The sequence below is a fragment of the Tamandua tetradactyla genome, chromosome 4 (assembly GCF_023851605.1).
Source record: "Tamandua tetradactyla isolate mTamTet1 chromosome 4, mTamTet1.pri, whole genome shotgun sequence".
Classification (NCBI taxonomy): Eukaryota; Metazoa; Chordata; class Mammalia; order Pilosa; family Myrmecophagidae; genus Tamandua; species Tamandua tetradactyla.
The window spans coordinates 162,501,367-162,512,380 of NC_135330.1; the positions used below are offsets into that span (position 1 = coordinate 162,501,367).

Here is an 11,014-nt window from a genome sequence, read left to right on the forward strand (position 1 = left end):
ATTTGCACAATAACTAATTGAACATAAGTAAATGTGAAGTGTTAATTTACATTTATATGTATTCCTAATTTATTTTACTTTAAAGAGTTCTCACTCACCTGATAGTCCAGTACTTAAGCAAATTTTGTTTATTCATCAAATGTGTAGCTTCTCCCATTCAGCTCTGTGTACTGTTCAAATTTGGTAAGCATCTATTGCATTCGATTACAACGTTCAGTGATACATTTTGACAAATGCCATGTTGAAATCAATGTCTAGTGCATAAAAGATTTATTAAGAAATCAGAAGAACTGCACTTTATTCTCATTTCTACTCTACTGGCTGGAATTAATTTCCTTGTTTGAGATTCAGTTGTCATCTCTAAAATTTAGGGTACCCCCTCCATTGATTTTTTTCTGCATTTTTCTTCACAGGATACAACTCTTACAAAAGCAGATTTCAATGACCATTATTCAAATCCTTATGCCTTTCCCTCAATCAGGGCCACCTGTCCATGCAGAGCTCACATGAATATCAGGCACCTTAGATGGGAAGACAAGCCCAATATTGCAATAGTTAAGTGCTTTAGTCAGAAAGGCCATCACAACACATGCCCTGTGAAGTTGTGAATTAATAATTTTTGCTTTCTCTTTCACATCTAGGTGCTTGCTACATATATTTGTCCTTAGATGTCTAGAATAATTGGGACACTCTTCAGGAATCTATTAAGTCCTCTTTCCACCCCCACCCCCCACCCCGATTTCCTGTCTTATACCAGGTTAGTCTGCTTTGGTCCCCGGTTATGAGCACAATAGGAAAATTAACTTCACATCTTTAAAAAGTGCAATGGTTCTGTATAGCTTTACTGATTGACAAAAGTGGTAGCTATCATTAAAGGACACAATTTTATTTCCACCAATACCCCAATCTTCAATTACTTCAAGCTCTGGAAGAATTCCAAAAGAGAAGTTCCACAGTTGTCTTAATAGTGGCTTTATCATGGAATTAAGGTGTATGGGATCTCCCAAGGTGACTGTCTGCAGAGAAAAGTATTTATTTTGTTTTATTAATTCCTTGTTATTTTGTGAATTACTTATACTAAAATTTACATGTCTCATATATGCTCTTCGAACTGTTTATTTCTCAACATTTACATTATATCATGGCAAGCTAAAAATAGATGGTTCAGTAAAGATTTATTTATCCTATTTAATTTATGGATATTTGGTGAAACAATTTTGATTGGGGTTGCAATAACACTGTTATTTTCTTTATAATGTGCCATAGCCCCCAATATGCCTGCCATTAACACTAACTCAGACATTATTGTTTGTAACTTTTTCTCCCACGTGAACATTTTGCATGATAAAATTTGCAGCTTTTACTCCATTTTACTACCATCCACTTCATAGTTTGAGAAAAGGAAAGGGCTTTCAAAGAGCACCGATTTATATTAATGCAATCGTATTTGGAAATACACGTAAAAATTCAAATTGAGCCCCTGTCTTTAACAACTAGTTTATAGAGTGATGTGTTATCTTGGTTTTCTATTTGAACTCCAAGATTTTGACTTATGATCATTTTATTCTGCAATACCTTTTCCTCAGTCATCCTTTGGGCAATATTTTAAAGTTATTGAATGTAGATAGAGTGGTTTATCACCTTCATAATGTTGAGAGAAAGCACCTTCTCTTTTAAGGCATACGCTTCCACACCAATATCTTGCAGCAAAATATATACATAATGTTAGTAATGTTCACACAAGAGTTTTTACTATGAACCCTGCATGAATTTGAGGCTATGCTATGCATTCATCTGTCAGACTTTATGAGGTAAATAGGTTACAGAAATAGAGGCACATTACAAACTTAATGTTTCCTCTAGGAGTCTCTTCATTCTAGTTATCAATGTGGTTAGACTCTAAAGAATTCTTTAAATTAAATGGAGCCCTTGCTGGGGAACTGATTAAAGTAAAAAGAGAAGCAAAGGAAAAATGTTTTTTAATTTTTAGTACTTTTCTTCCTTTAGTATTTCTTTTTTTTTTTTTTCTGCACCTATTTAATGCCAAGCACATTTATGTAAACCACTGTTTTCCAGAGTTGTTTAAATCAGGCTGTATCTTGCTTTTTTATGAAACCAAATAACTAATCCTAAATCCACATGCCACCTTAAAGATAATATTCTGGAAGAAATTATTCCCTATCACAATATAGCCACCCACAGTTACACTCTAATGAGTGTATTCAAGTTTGACTTTTGTGTCCTAACTTTTAAAGCCTTATCAATTTCTGTAAAACAGGTTTCAGGGGAGAGAATATTTTCCCACCAGACATGTTTTTTTTTTTTTTTCCCTCAACAGACATGGATAAATTTTGTATAAAAAGGGAAGAAATTAATCCACCTAGATGTTTTTTCACTTTTAAGCCAAAGGTTTCTTATAGGAATAATCCTCACATAAATTGAGTTTTAAAGAACAGGAAATCACATTTTATACCTTTAAAATTCATTTAGAATCAGGCCATTTCTTGCTCATGTATGAAATCAAATCGCTAATATGAATTCCAACAAACAAGAAGAAAAAATATGGACCCAGAAAACTTTCAAACCCAATTTTATTCCCAGAAAATGCATAAAAATTGTGCAGTAGGGAAAAATATAATTAAAATGTAAGTCTTACTGCCTCATATCAGAATAATGTTTATCTATGACATAATCACCATCTAAGTTGAATCTTAAATAAGAATCTTAAATAAGGCAGAGAGATCAATATATCTTCCTTGTTAAGCTTTATTTGGATGACACCGAAAGAAATAAGAAATCTCTTTCCTTTTGTCCAAGTTTCCAACCTTAAGATTCATTTAATTTGGATGTCACTCAGTTTAGCCAGCTGTAACAACAAAACACACAAAAAAGAGCAAATGAAATGAATCTCAGGAACTCTGAGAAATAAAAATAAAGAAAAATATAAAAATATTTCTAGATGTCTATGTGATGTCTAACGGGTATTTAGTGGTCATAACCAATGATTGAGGTGCTCAGAGTGAGCCTAGGAAATGATTGATTATTGGACTTTTATCATTGTTGTTCCGGTTTCCTTGTTGTTAATGATTTTTCTAAAGTATTAGCTTTGTTCTTTTTTAGCAAAATTGTGTTTTCTCATTAAAAAGAAAAAGGCAAAAATTCAAAATTTAACAACTTGGTGAATAGTTTATTTAAAAGCTTAGCCTCTTCAGATTCGCTGTTGAATTATTTTGTTTTTTTTATTTTTAACTTTTTTTATTGTAGAGTATAACATATATTACAAAGCAAAGAAAGAAAAAGGCAATAGTTTTCAAAGCGCTCTTCAATAAGCAGTTACAGGACAGATCCCAGAGTTTGTCATGGGCTATCATATGATCCTTTCATATTTTTCTTTCTAGCTGCTCCAGAATATATAAGGCTAGAGGGCTTAATTTTTTTTTTATCATCACAATCGACTGTTTTTCCTTCTTTTTTTTTTTGTGAAAATAGCATATATACAAAAAAGCTATAAATTTAAAAACACAATTAGTTGTAGAACATATTTCAGAGTTTGACATGGGTTACAATTTCACAATTTTAGGTTTTCACTTCTAGCTACTCTAAGAAACTGGAGACTAAAAGAGATATCAATTTAATGATTCAACATTCATATTCATTTGTTAAATCCTATCTTCTCTGCATAACTACACCATCACCTTTGATCTTTCCATCCCTCTCTTTAGTGGTGTTTGGGTTATGGCAGTTCTAAAGTTTTCATATTGGAAGGGTCTGTCCCTAATATGGAGTAGGGAGATGGAACTATCTGATGTTCTGGAGAGGCTGGGCTAGGTTTCAGGACTTATCTGGCCAGAGACCCATCTGGAGATTGTAGGTTTTTGAAAAGTTACTCTCGTGCATGGAACCCTTGTGGAATTCTATATTGCCCTAAGTGCTCTTTAAGATTGGCTAGAATGGTTCTGATTGGGGGTTGGCAAGTTATGAAAGGCAGCAAGGTCTAACTGAAGCTTGTATAAGAACAACCTCCAGAGTACTCTCTTCACTCTTATTGAACTCTCTGTGCCACTGATACTTTATTAATTACACTTCTTCTCCCCCTTTTGGTTAGGATGGAATTGTTGATCCCACTGTGCCAGGTCTGGATTCATCCCTGGGAGTCATCTCTCATGTCCCCAGGGAGACTTTCACCCCTAGATGGCATGTCCCACATAGTGGGGAGGGCGATGATTACACTTGCAGAGCTGGGCTTAGAGAGACTGAGGGTGCATCTGAGCAACAAAAGAGATCCTCCAGAAGTAACTCTTAGGCATGCCTATAGGTCATCTAATCTTCTCCACTACCTACGTAAGCTTCACAAGAGTAAGCCTCATGATCAAGGGCATGGCCTATTGATTTGGGTGTCCACAAATTTTGACACATCCCTCAGAGGACTTTGCCAATACTTTTTGATTAATATTTTGTCTAATATACTCTAGGATGTATCCAGGCATTCCAATGATCTATACAGGATTGAAGGACTTCTTTCTTATTCTGGGTTCCCTGTGTTTCAATTGTTCAAATGAGTTATGCAGATAGGTTGAGTTAGATTATGCATTACAGAAAATTTCAGGTCCAGATCAAATAAATCTTTCTTCCACTGATCTCAAAGAGTATGTGTGGTTCTAAAATATAGATGCTATGTTCTGATTTACTTTAACTCCAACCTGTTTGGCTTTGTTTTTATCTCTAAATATCAGGTTATATATACAAAATAGTTTATCAAAATCCGGAAATATTAATCACCACTCTGGACTTAATGTGTCTGCTCTAAAAGCTTACAAGCTAGGCCCCTGTTTTCTTATAAGCATTTTCTAAAGATGATCATACCATTCTTATTCTTTTGTTTCTGGCTTATTTTATTTACCCAAATGTCCCACATGTTCATTCACATCGTTGTATGCCTCATAACTTTATTCCTTTTCGTAGCAGCACAACCTTCATTCATAAATATACATCATCATTCACCAATCTAGCTCTCCTTCAGTGCATCCTTCAGCCACCTGAATTCATCGGGCATCATGTAGAGGGCCCAAAGTCTACAGTCCATCAACATTCTCAATTTTAGATCATTTCATTGTTCCCAAGAGAAAGAAAACCAATAAACACACCCTCGCCAAATAGGAAATCCAAACCTCCTTCTTAACTCTTGTCCCTCACCCCATTATTTACCTCTGCTGTTGCTGTGGTAGTGCTGATGGTTTCCTTTTGAACATAGCTCATAGCATGCGATAGCAGTTTTCCCCCCATACCCTGGACTTAAAAACTCTTTATACAAGAATCATATCTTTGAAGTAATTTTTATGAGAACTAATTCATATTTCTAGTGTGAATCAGTGGGACACATGGGTCCATACAAACTCTTTCAATCTTGTTCATCTTTAATATGGTAATATTACTTATAGACCCACTAGAGAACCACCTTCACTCCTATCTATTCCCTAACATTGGAGTTCAACCTCATTAGCTAACGGATCACCCATCTCTAGCTTCTGTGTATCTCTAAATCCCCTATATTCTGTATTACAAGCCTCTGATTATACTTTTATGCTGGTCATAAAAGTGGAATCAGACAGTATCTATCCTTTTGTGTCTGGCTAATTTCACTCAGCATTATGTCCTCAAGGCTTATCCATCTTGTCATGTGCTTCAAGACATCATTTTGTCTTACTGCTGCATAATATTCCATCGTTTGTATATACCACATTTTGTTGATCCACTCATCAGTTGATGGGCATTTGGTTTGTTTCCATCTTTTGGTGGTTGTGAATAATGCTGCTATGAACATCAGTGTGCAAATGTCTGTTTGTGTTGTTGCTTTCAGCTATTCTGGGTATATACCAAGTAGTGCTATTGCTGGGTCATAGGGCAACTCAAAGTTTAGTTTCCTAAGGAACCGCTGAACAGTCTTCCAAAGTGGTAGCACCATTATACATTCCCACCAGCAGTGCATAAATGTCCCAGTTTCTCCACATCCTCTCCAACATTTATAGTTTCCTATTTGTTTAATAGCAGCCATTCTTATAGGTGTGAGTTGGTATCACTTTGTAGTCTTGATCTGCATTTCCCTTATAGCCAATGAAAATGAGCATCTCTTCATATGTTTTTGAGGCATCTGTATTTACTCTTCAGAAAAATGCCTATTCATATTTTTAGCCCATTTTGTAATTGGGTTGTTTGTTCTTTTGCTGTTGAGTTGTGTGATTTCTTTGTGTATACAGAAAATCAAACCTTTGTCCGATATGTGATTGCCAAATGTTTTCTTACATTGAGTTGACTGCCTCTTCACCTTTTTGACAGAGTCTTTTGAAGTGCAGAAGCATTTGGCTTTGAGTAGTCCCCATTTATCTATTTTTTCTTTTGTTGATTGTGCTTTGGGTGTAAAGTTTAGAAAGCTACTTCCTATTACTAGGTCTTGAAGATGTTTCCCTACTAGAAGCTTTTCTTCTAGAAGCTTTATAGTGCTAGTTCTTATTTAGGTCTTTGATCCACTTTGAATTAATTTTTGTGTAGGGTATAAGATAGGGGTCCTCTTTCATTGTCTTGACTATTGATATCCACTTCTTCCATGCCCAATTATTGAAAAGACTATTTTGTACCAGTTCATAGGATTTGGGGCCTTGCCAAAAATCAGTTGACCATACATTTGGTGGTCTATTTCTGTACTCTCGATTTGATTCCATTGGCCAATGCTTCTGTCTTTGTGCCAGTACCATGCTTTTTTGACCACTGCAGCTTTATAATAGGTTTTAAAGTCAGGGAGTGTTAATCCTCCTGTTTGTTCTTCTTTTTTAGGATGTTTTTAGCTATACAGGGTCTCTTTCCCTTCCAGAAGGATGTGGTAATTAGCTCTCCAAATCTTCAAAGTAGGCTATGGGAATTTTGATTGGTTCTGTGTTGAATCTGTAGATCAATTTGGGGAGAATTGACATTTAACTATATTTAGCCTTCCTATCCATGAGCAGGGAATGTCTTTCTACCTATTTAGATCTCCTTTGATTTCTTTTAGCAATGTTATGTAGTTTTGTGTGTACACGTCCTTTACATTACTAGGTTCATTCCTAAGTACTTGATTCTTTTAGTTGCTATTTTGAATGGAATTTCTTCCTTGACTCCTCAGCTAGCTCATTGTTTGGATATAGAAATTTTACTGATTTTTGCACATTAATTTTACATCCCACCTTGCTGAATTTGTTGGTTAGTTCAAGTAACTTTGCTGTAGATTTCTCAGGATCTTCCAAGTATAGTATCATATTATCTACAAATAATGAAAGTTTCACTTCTTCCTTTGCAATTTAGATGCCTTTTATTTCTTTGTTCTGCCTGATTGCTCTAGCTAGAACTTTCAGCACAATGTTGAATAATAATGGTGACAGTGGGCATCCTTGTCTTCTTCCTGATCATAGAGGGAAAGCTTTCAGACTCTCTCCATTGAATATGATGCTGGCTATCATTTTTCATATATTCCCTTTATCATATTGAGGTAGTTACCTTTGATTTCTATCTTTTTGAGTGTTTTTATCAGAAAAGGATGCTGAATTTTGTCAAGTGCTTTTTCAGAATCAATCACAATGATCATGTAATTTTTCCCTTTTGATTTGTTAATGAGCTGTATTACATTAATTAATTTCCTTGTGTTGAACCATCCTTGCATTCCTGGTATAAACCCCGCTTGGTCATGGTGTATAATTCTTTTAATTTGTTGTTGGATTCAATTTGCTAATATTTTATTGAGAACTTCTGCCTCTATGTTCATTAGGGATATTGGCTAGTAGTTTTCCTTTCTTATAGCATCTTTACCTGGTTTTGGTATTAAAATGATGTTGGCTTCATAAAATTAGTTAGGTAGAGTTCCTTTCTCCTCAATTTTTTGGAAAAGTTTGAGCAGGATTGGTGTTAGTTCTTTTTGGAATGTTTGATAAAATTCCCCTGTGAAGCCATCTGGTTCTGTGTTTTTCTTTGTAGGAAGATTTTTGATGACTAATAGAATCTCTTTACTTGTGATTGGTATGTTGATATCTTCTGTTTCTTCCTTAGTCAGGGTAGCTTGCTTGTGTGTCTCCAGGAATTTGTCCACTTCATCTAAGTTGTTTTGTTTGTTGGTATATAGTTGGTCATAGTATCCTCTTATGATTTCTTTTATTTCTTCAGGGCCTGTGGTAACATACCCCTTCTCATTTCTGATTTTGTTTATTTGCATCCTCTCTCTTTATTTCTTTGTCAGTCTTGCTAGTGGCCCATCCATTGTATTGATTTATTCAAAGAACCAACTTTTGGTTTTATTGATTCTTTCTATTATTCTTTTGTTCTCCTATTCATTTATTTCTGCTTTAATCTTTGTCATTTCTATTCTTCTATTTGCTTTGGGGTTAGTTTACTATTCTTTCTCAAGTTGCTCCAGGTATGCTGTTAAGTACTCGATTTTTGCTGTTTCTTGTTTTTTTAATACAGGCATTTAGGGCAATAAATTTCCCTCTCAACACAGCCTTTCCAGCATCCCATAAGTTCTGATAAGTTGTATTCTCATTTTCATTCATCTCCAGATAGCTGCTGGTTTCTCCAGCATTTTCTTCTTTGATCCACTGGTTGTTTAAGATTGTGTTATTTAATTTCCATGTATTTGTGAATGTTCTCATTCTTTGATGGTTATTGAGGCCCATCTTCATCCCATTTTGATCAGAGAAAGTGCTTTGAATAATTTTTATGTTTTTAATTTATAAAGACCTGCTTTGTGCCCCAGCATATGACTTATCCTGGAGAATGTTCCATGAGCACTAGAGAGAATATATATCTTTGTGCTTTGGGGTGCAATGACCTATTCAAGTCTGTTAGGTCTAATTCATTTATCAAGTTATTTAACATCTCTATTTCCTTGTTGATCTTCTGTCTGGAGAATGGTGTATCAAGTGTCCTACTATTATTGTTGAAACATCTATCGCTCCCTTCAGTTTTGTCATTCTGTCTCATGTACTTTGGAGCTCCTTGACTGGGAGCATAAACATTTATGAATGTTTTATCTTCTTAGTGAACTGACCCTTTAATTAGTATATAGTGTCCTTCTTTGTCTCTTATGATGCCTTTACATTTAAAGTCTATTTTGTCCAATATTAGTATAGCTACTCCTGCTTTCTTTTTGTTACAACAGGCATGGAAAATCTTTTTCCATCCTTTCACTTTCAATCTGTTTGTACCCATGTGTCTAAGATGAGTCTGTTGTAAGTAGTGTATAGCTGGATTATGTTTCTTCATCCATTCTGCCAATCTGTATCTTTTAATTTGTAAGTTTAGTCCATACATTCAAAGTTATTACTGAAAAGGCATTTCTTGATTCCATCATGTTATGTATTTTTTTTATTTTATTTGTTAGATCTATATATTGTTTTCCCTCTTTCTCTTTGTATTCTTTAAATTACCCTTAGTATTCTTCACTTCTGTGCCATCCTCCAGACCTCCCTCTCCTGTCTTTTTTTTCAGCTGACAGAACTCCTTTTAGTATTTTTTGTAGAACCAATCTCTTATTGACAAATTCTTTCAGGACTTCTTTGTCTGTGAAAACTTTAATCTCCCCCTCAATATTGAAGGACAATTTGGGTGGGTACAGAATTCTTGGCTCGAAGTCTTTCTCTTTCAGGATCTTGAATTTATCATAGCACTGCCTTCTTGCCTCCAGGATGCTAGTTGAGTAGTGTGAACTCAGTCTTATTTGGTTTCCCTTGTATGTAGATTGTTTTTCTCTTGCTGCTTTCAGGATTTTCTGCTTCTCTTCAGCATTTGACAGACTGATTAGTATGTGCTTTGGTGAAGGCCTATTTGGATTTATTCTCTTTGGAGCTCATTGGGCTTTGATTTGTATATTTATGTCCTTTATGAGGGTTGAGAAGTTTTCCCCCATTATATCCTCAACTACTCTTCCTAGCCCTTTACTCCTCTCTTCTCCTTCTGGGACACCAATGATTCTTATATTTGTGTGCTTTGTTTTGTCTATCATTTCTCTCATATCCAATTCATTGTTTTCCATCTTTTTGCCATTTGATGTTTTGAGTCTTTGAAGTCAGTTATCCCATCCTCTATGTCACTATTCATTCTTCTTAACAGATGTGACCCAGCTACACAGGTCAGCACTTTCTCAGAGCTGGGAAGTGAGGCTGAGGGCCATAAGCATGTGCAGTTGTAGGACTCCTGTAAAGTGCAGTTCCCTGAACTGAATGCCATGATTGGTGGCTCATCACTTCAAATCTGGTGTTGTTTGCCTCTAGTGTGTTTTTTATTTGATCAACAGATTCTTTAGTCTCTGTGATATCTGCTATTTATCTTTTTATTCTTTCCAATTCCTCTTTATGCTCTTCTACTGTCTTCTTGATCTCCTCTATGTCATTTTCTATCCCACTTATTTTATTAAGTAGAGTTGCATGAACATCTTTGATTAGTTGTTCCAACGTCTGTCTCCTCTGGTGTTTTAATTTGTTCATTAGGTAGGGCTTTATCTGTCTGCATTGTAATATGCTTAAGGGTCTTCTGCTGTCTTCGTGGCATGTAAATATCTTGATTGATTTACCTTGGGAGTTGGTTTCTTTCAGTAGTCTAAGGCGTTGTGTTTGTGGGATGATTGTACAGCAGCGAGCAGGATATGGGGTGGGGCACTCAGTGTGGTGATTTGTTTCAGGGCAGGTTGATGATATTACACTGATGCGTGTGAACGTGGGTGCCCACCAGCCAGGAGGATGTAGCTGTTCAGGTGTACCCCTCTAGGCGGCATAACCCTGGTGTGCACTGGTCTAAGACATGGGGCCCTTTGTGCACATGCATAGAGCTGTGGCAGCAGGTCGGCATTATCTTTTTGTGGATTGGGGGCGGATGTGACCCAGCTACACAGGTCAACACTTTCTCAGAGCTGGGAAGTGAGTCTGAGGGCCATGAGCATGTGCAGTTGTAGGACTCCTGTAAAGTACAGTTCCCTGAACTGAATGCCATGATTGGTGGC

At 35.8% G+C, this 11,014-nt stretch overlaps 1 protein-coding gene across 2 annotated transcripts in view; it reads left to right on the forward strand.

Moving 5' to 3' along the window:
- GPC6 (glypican 6) overlaps positions 1-11,014 on the forward strand; it is a 1,138,931-nt gene that overhangs the window by 636,343 nt on the left and 491,574 nt on the right. The gene's annotated exons all lie outside the window — the stretch shown is intronic.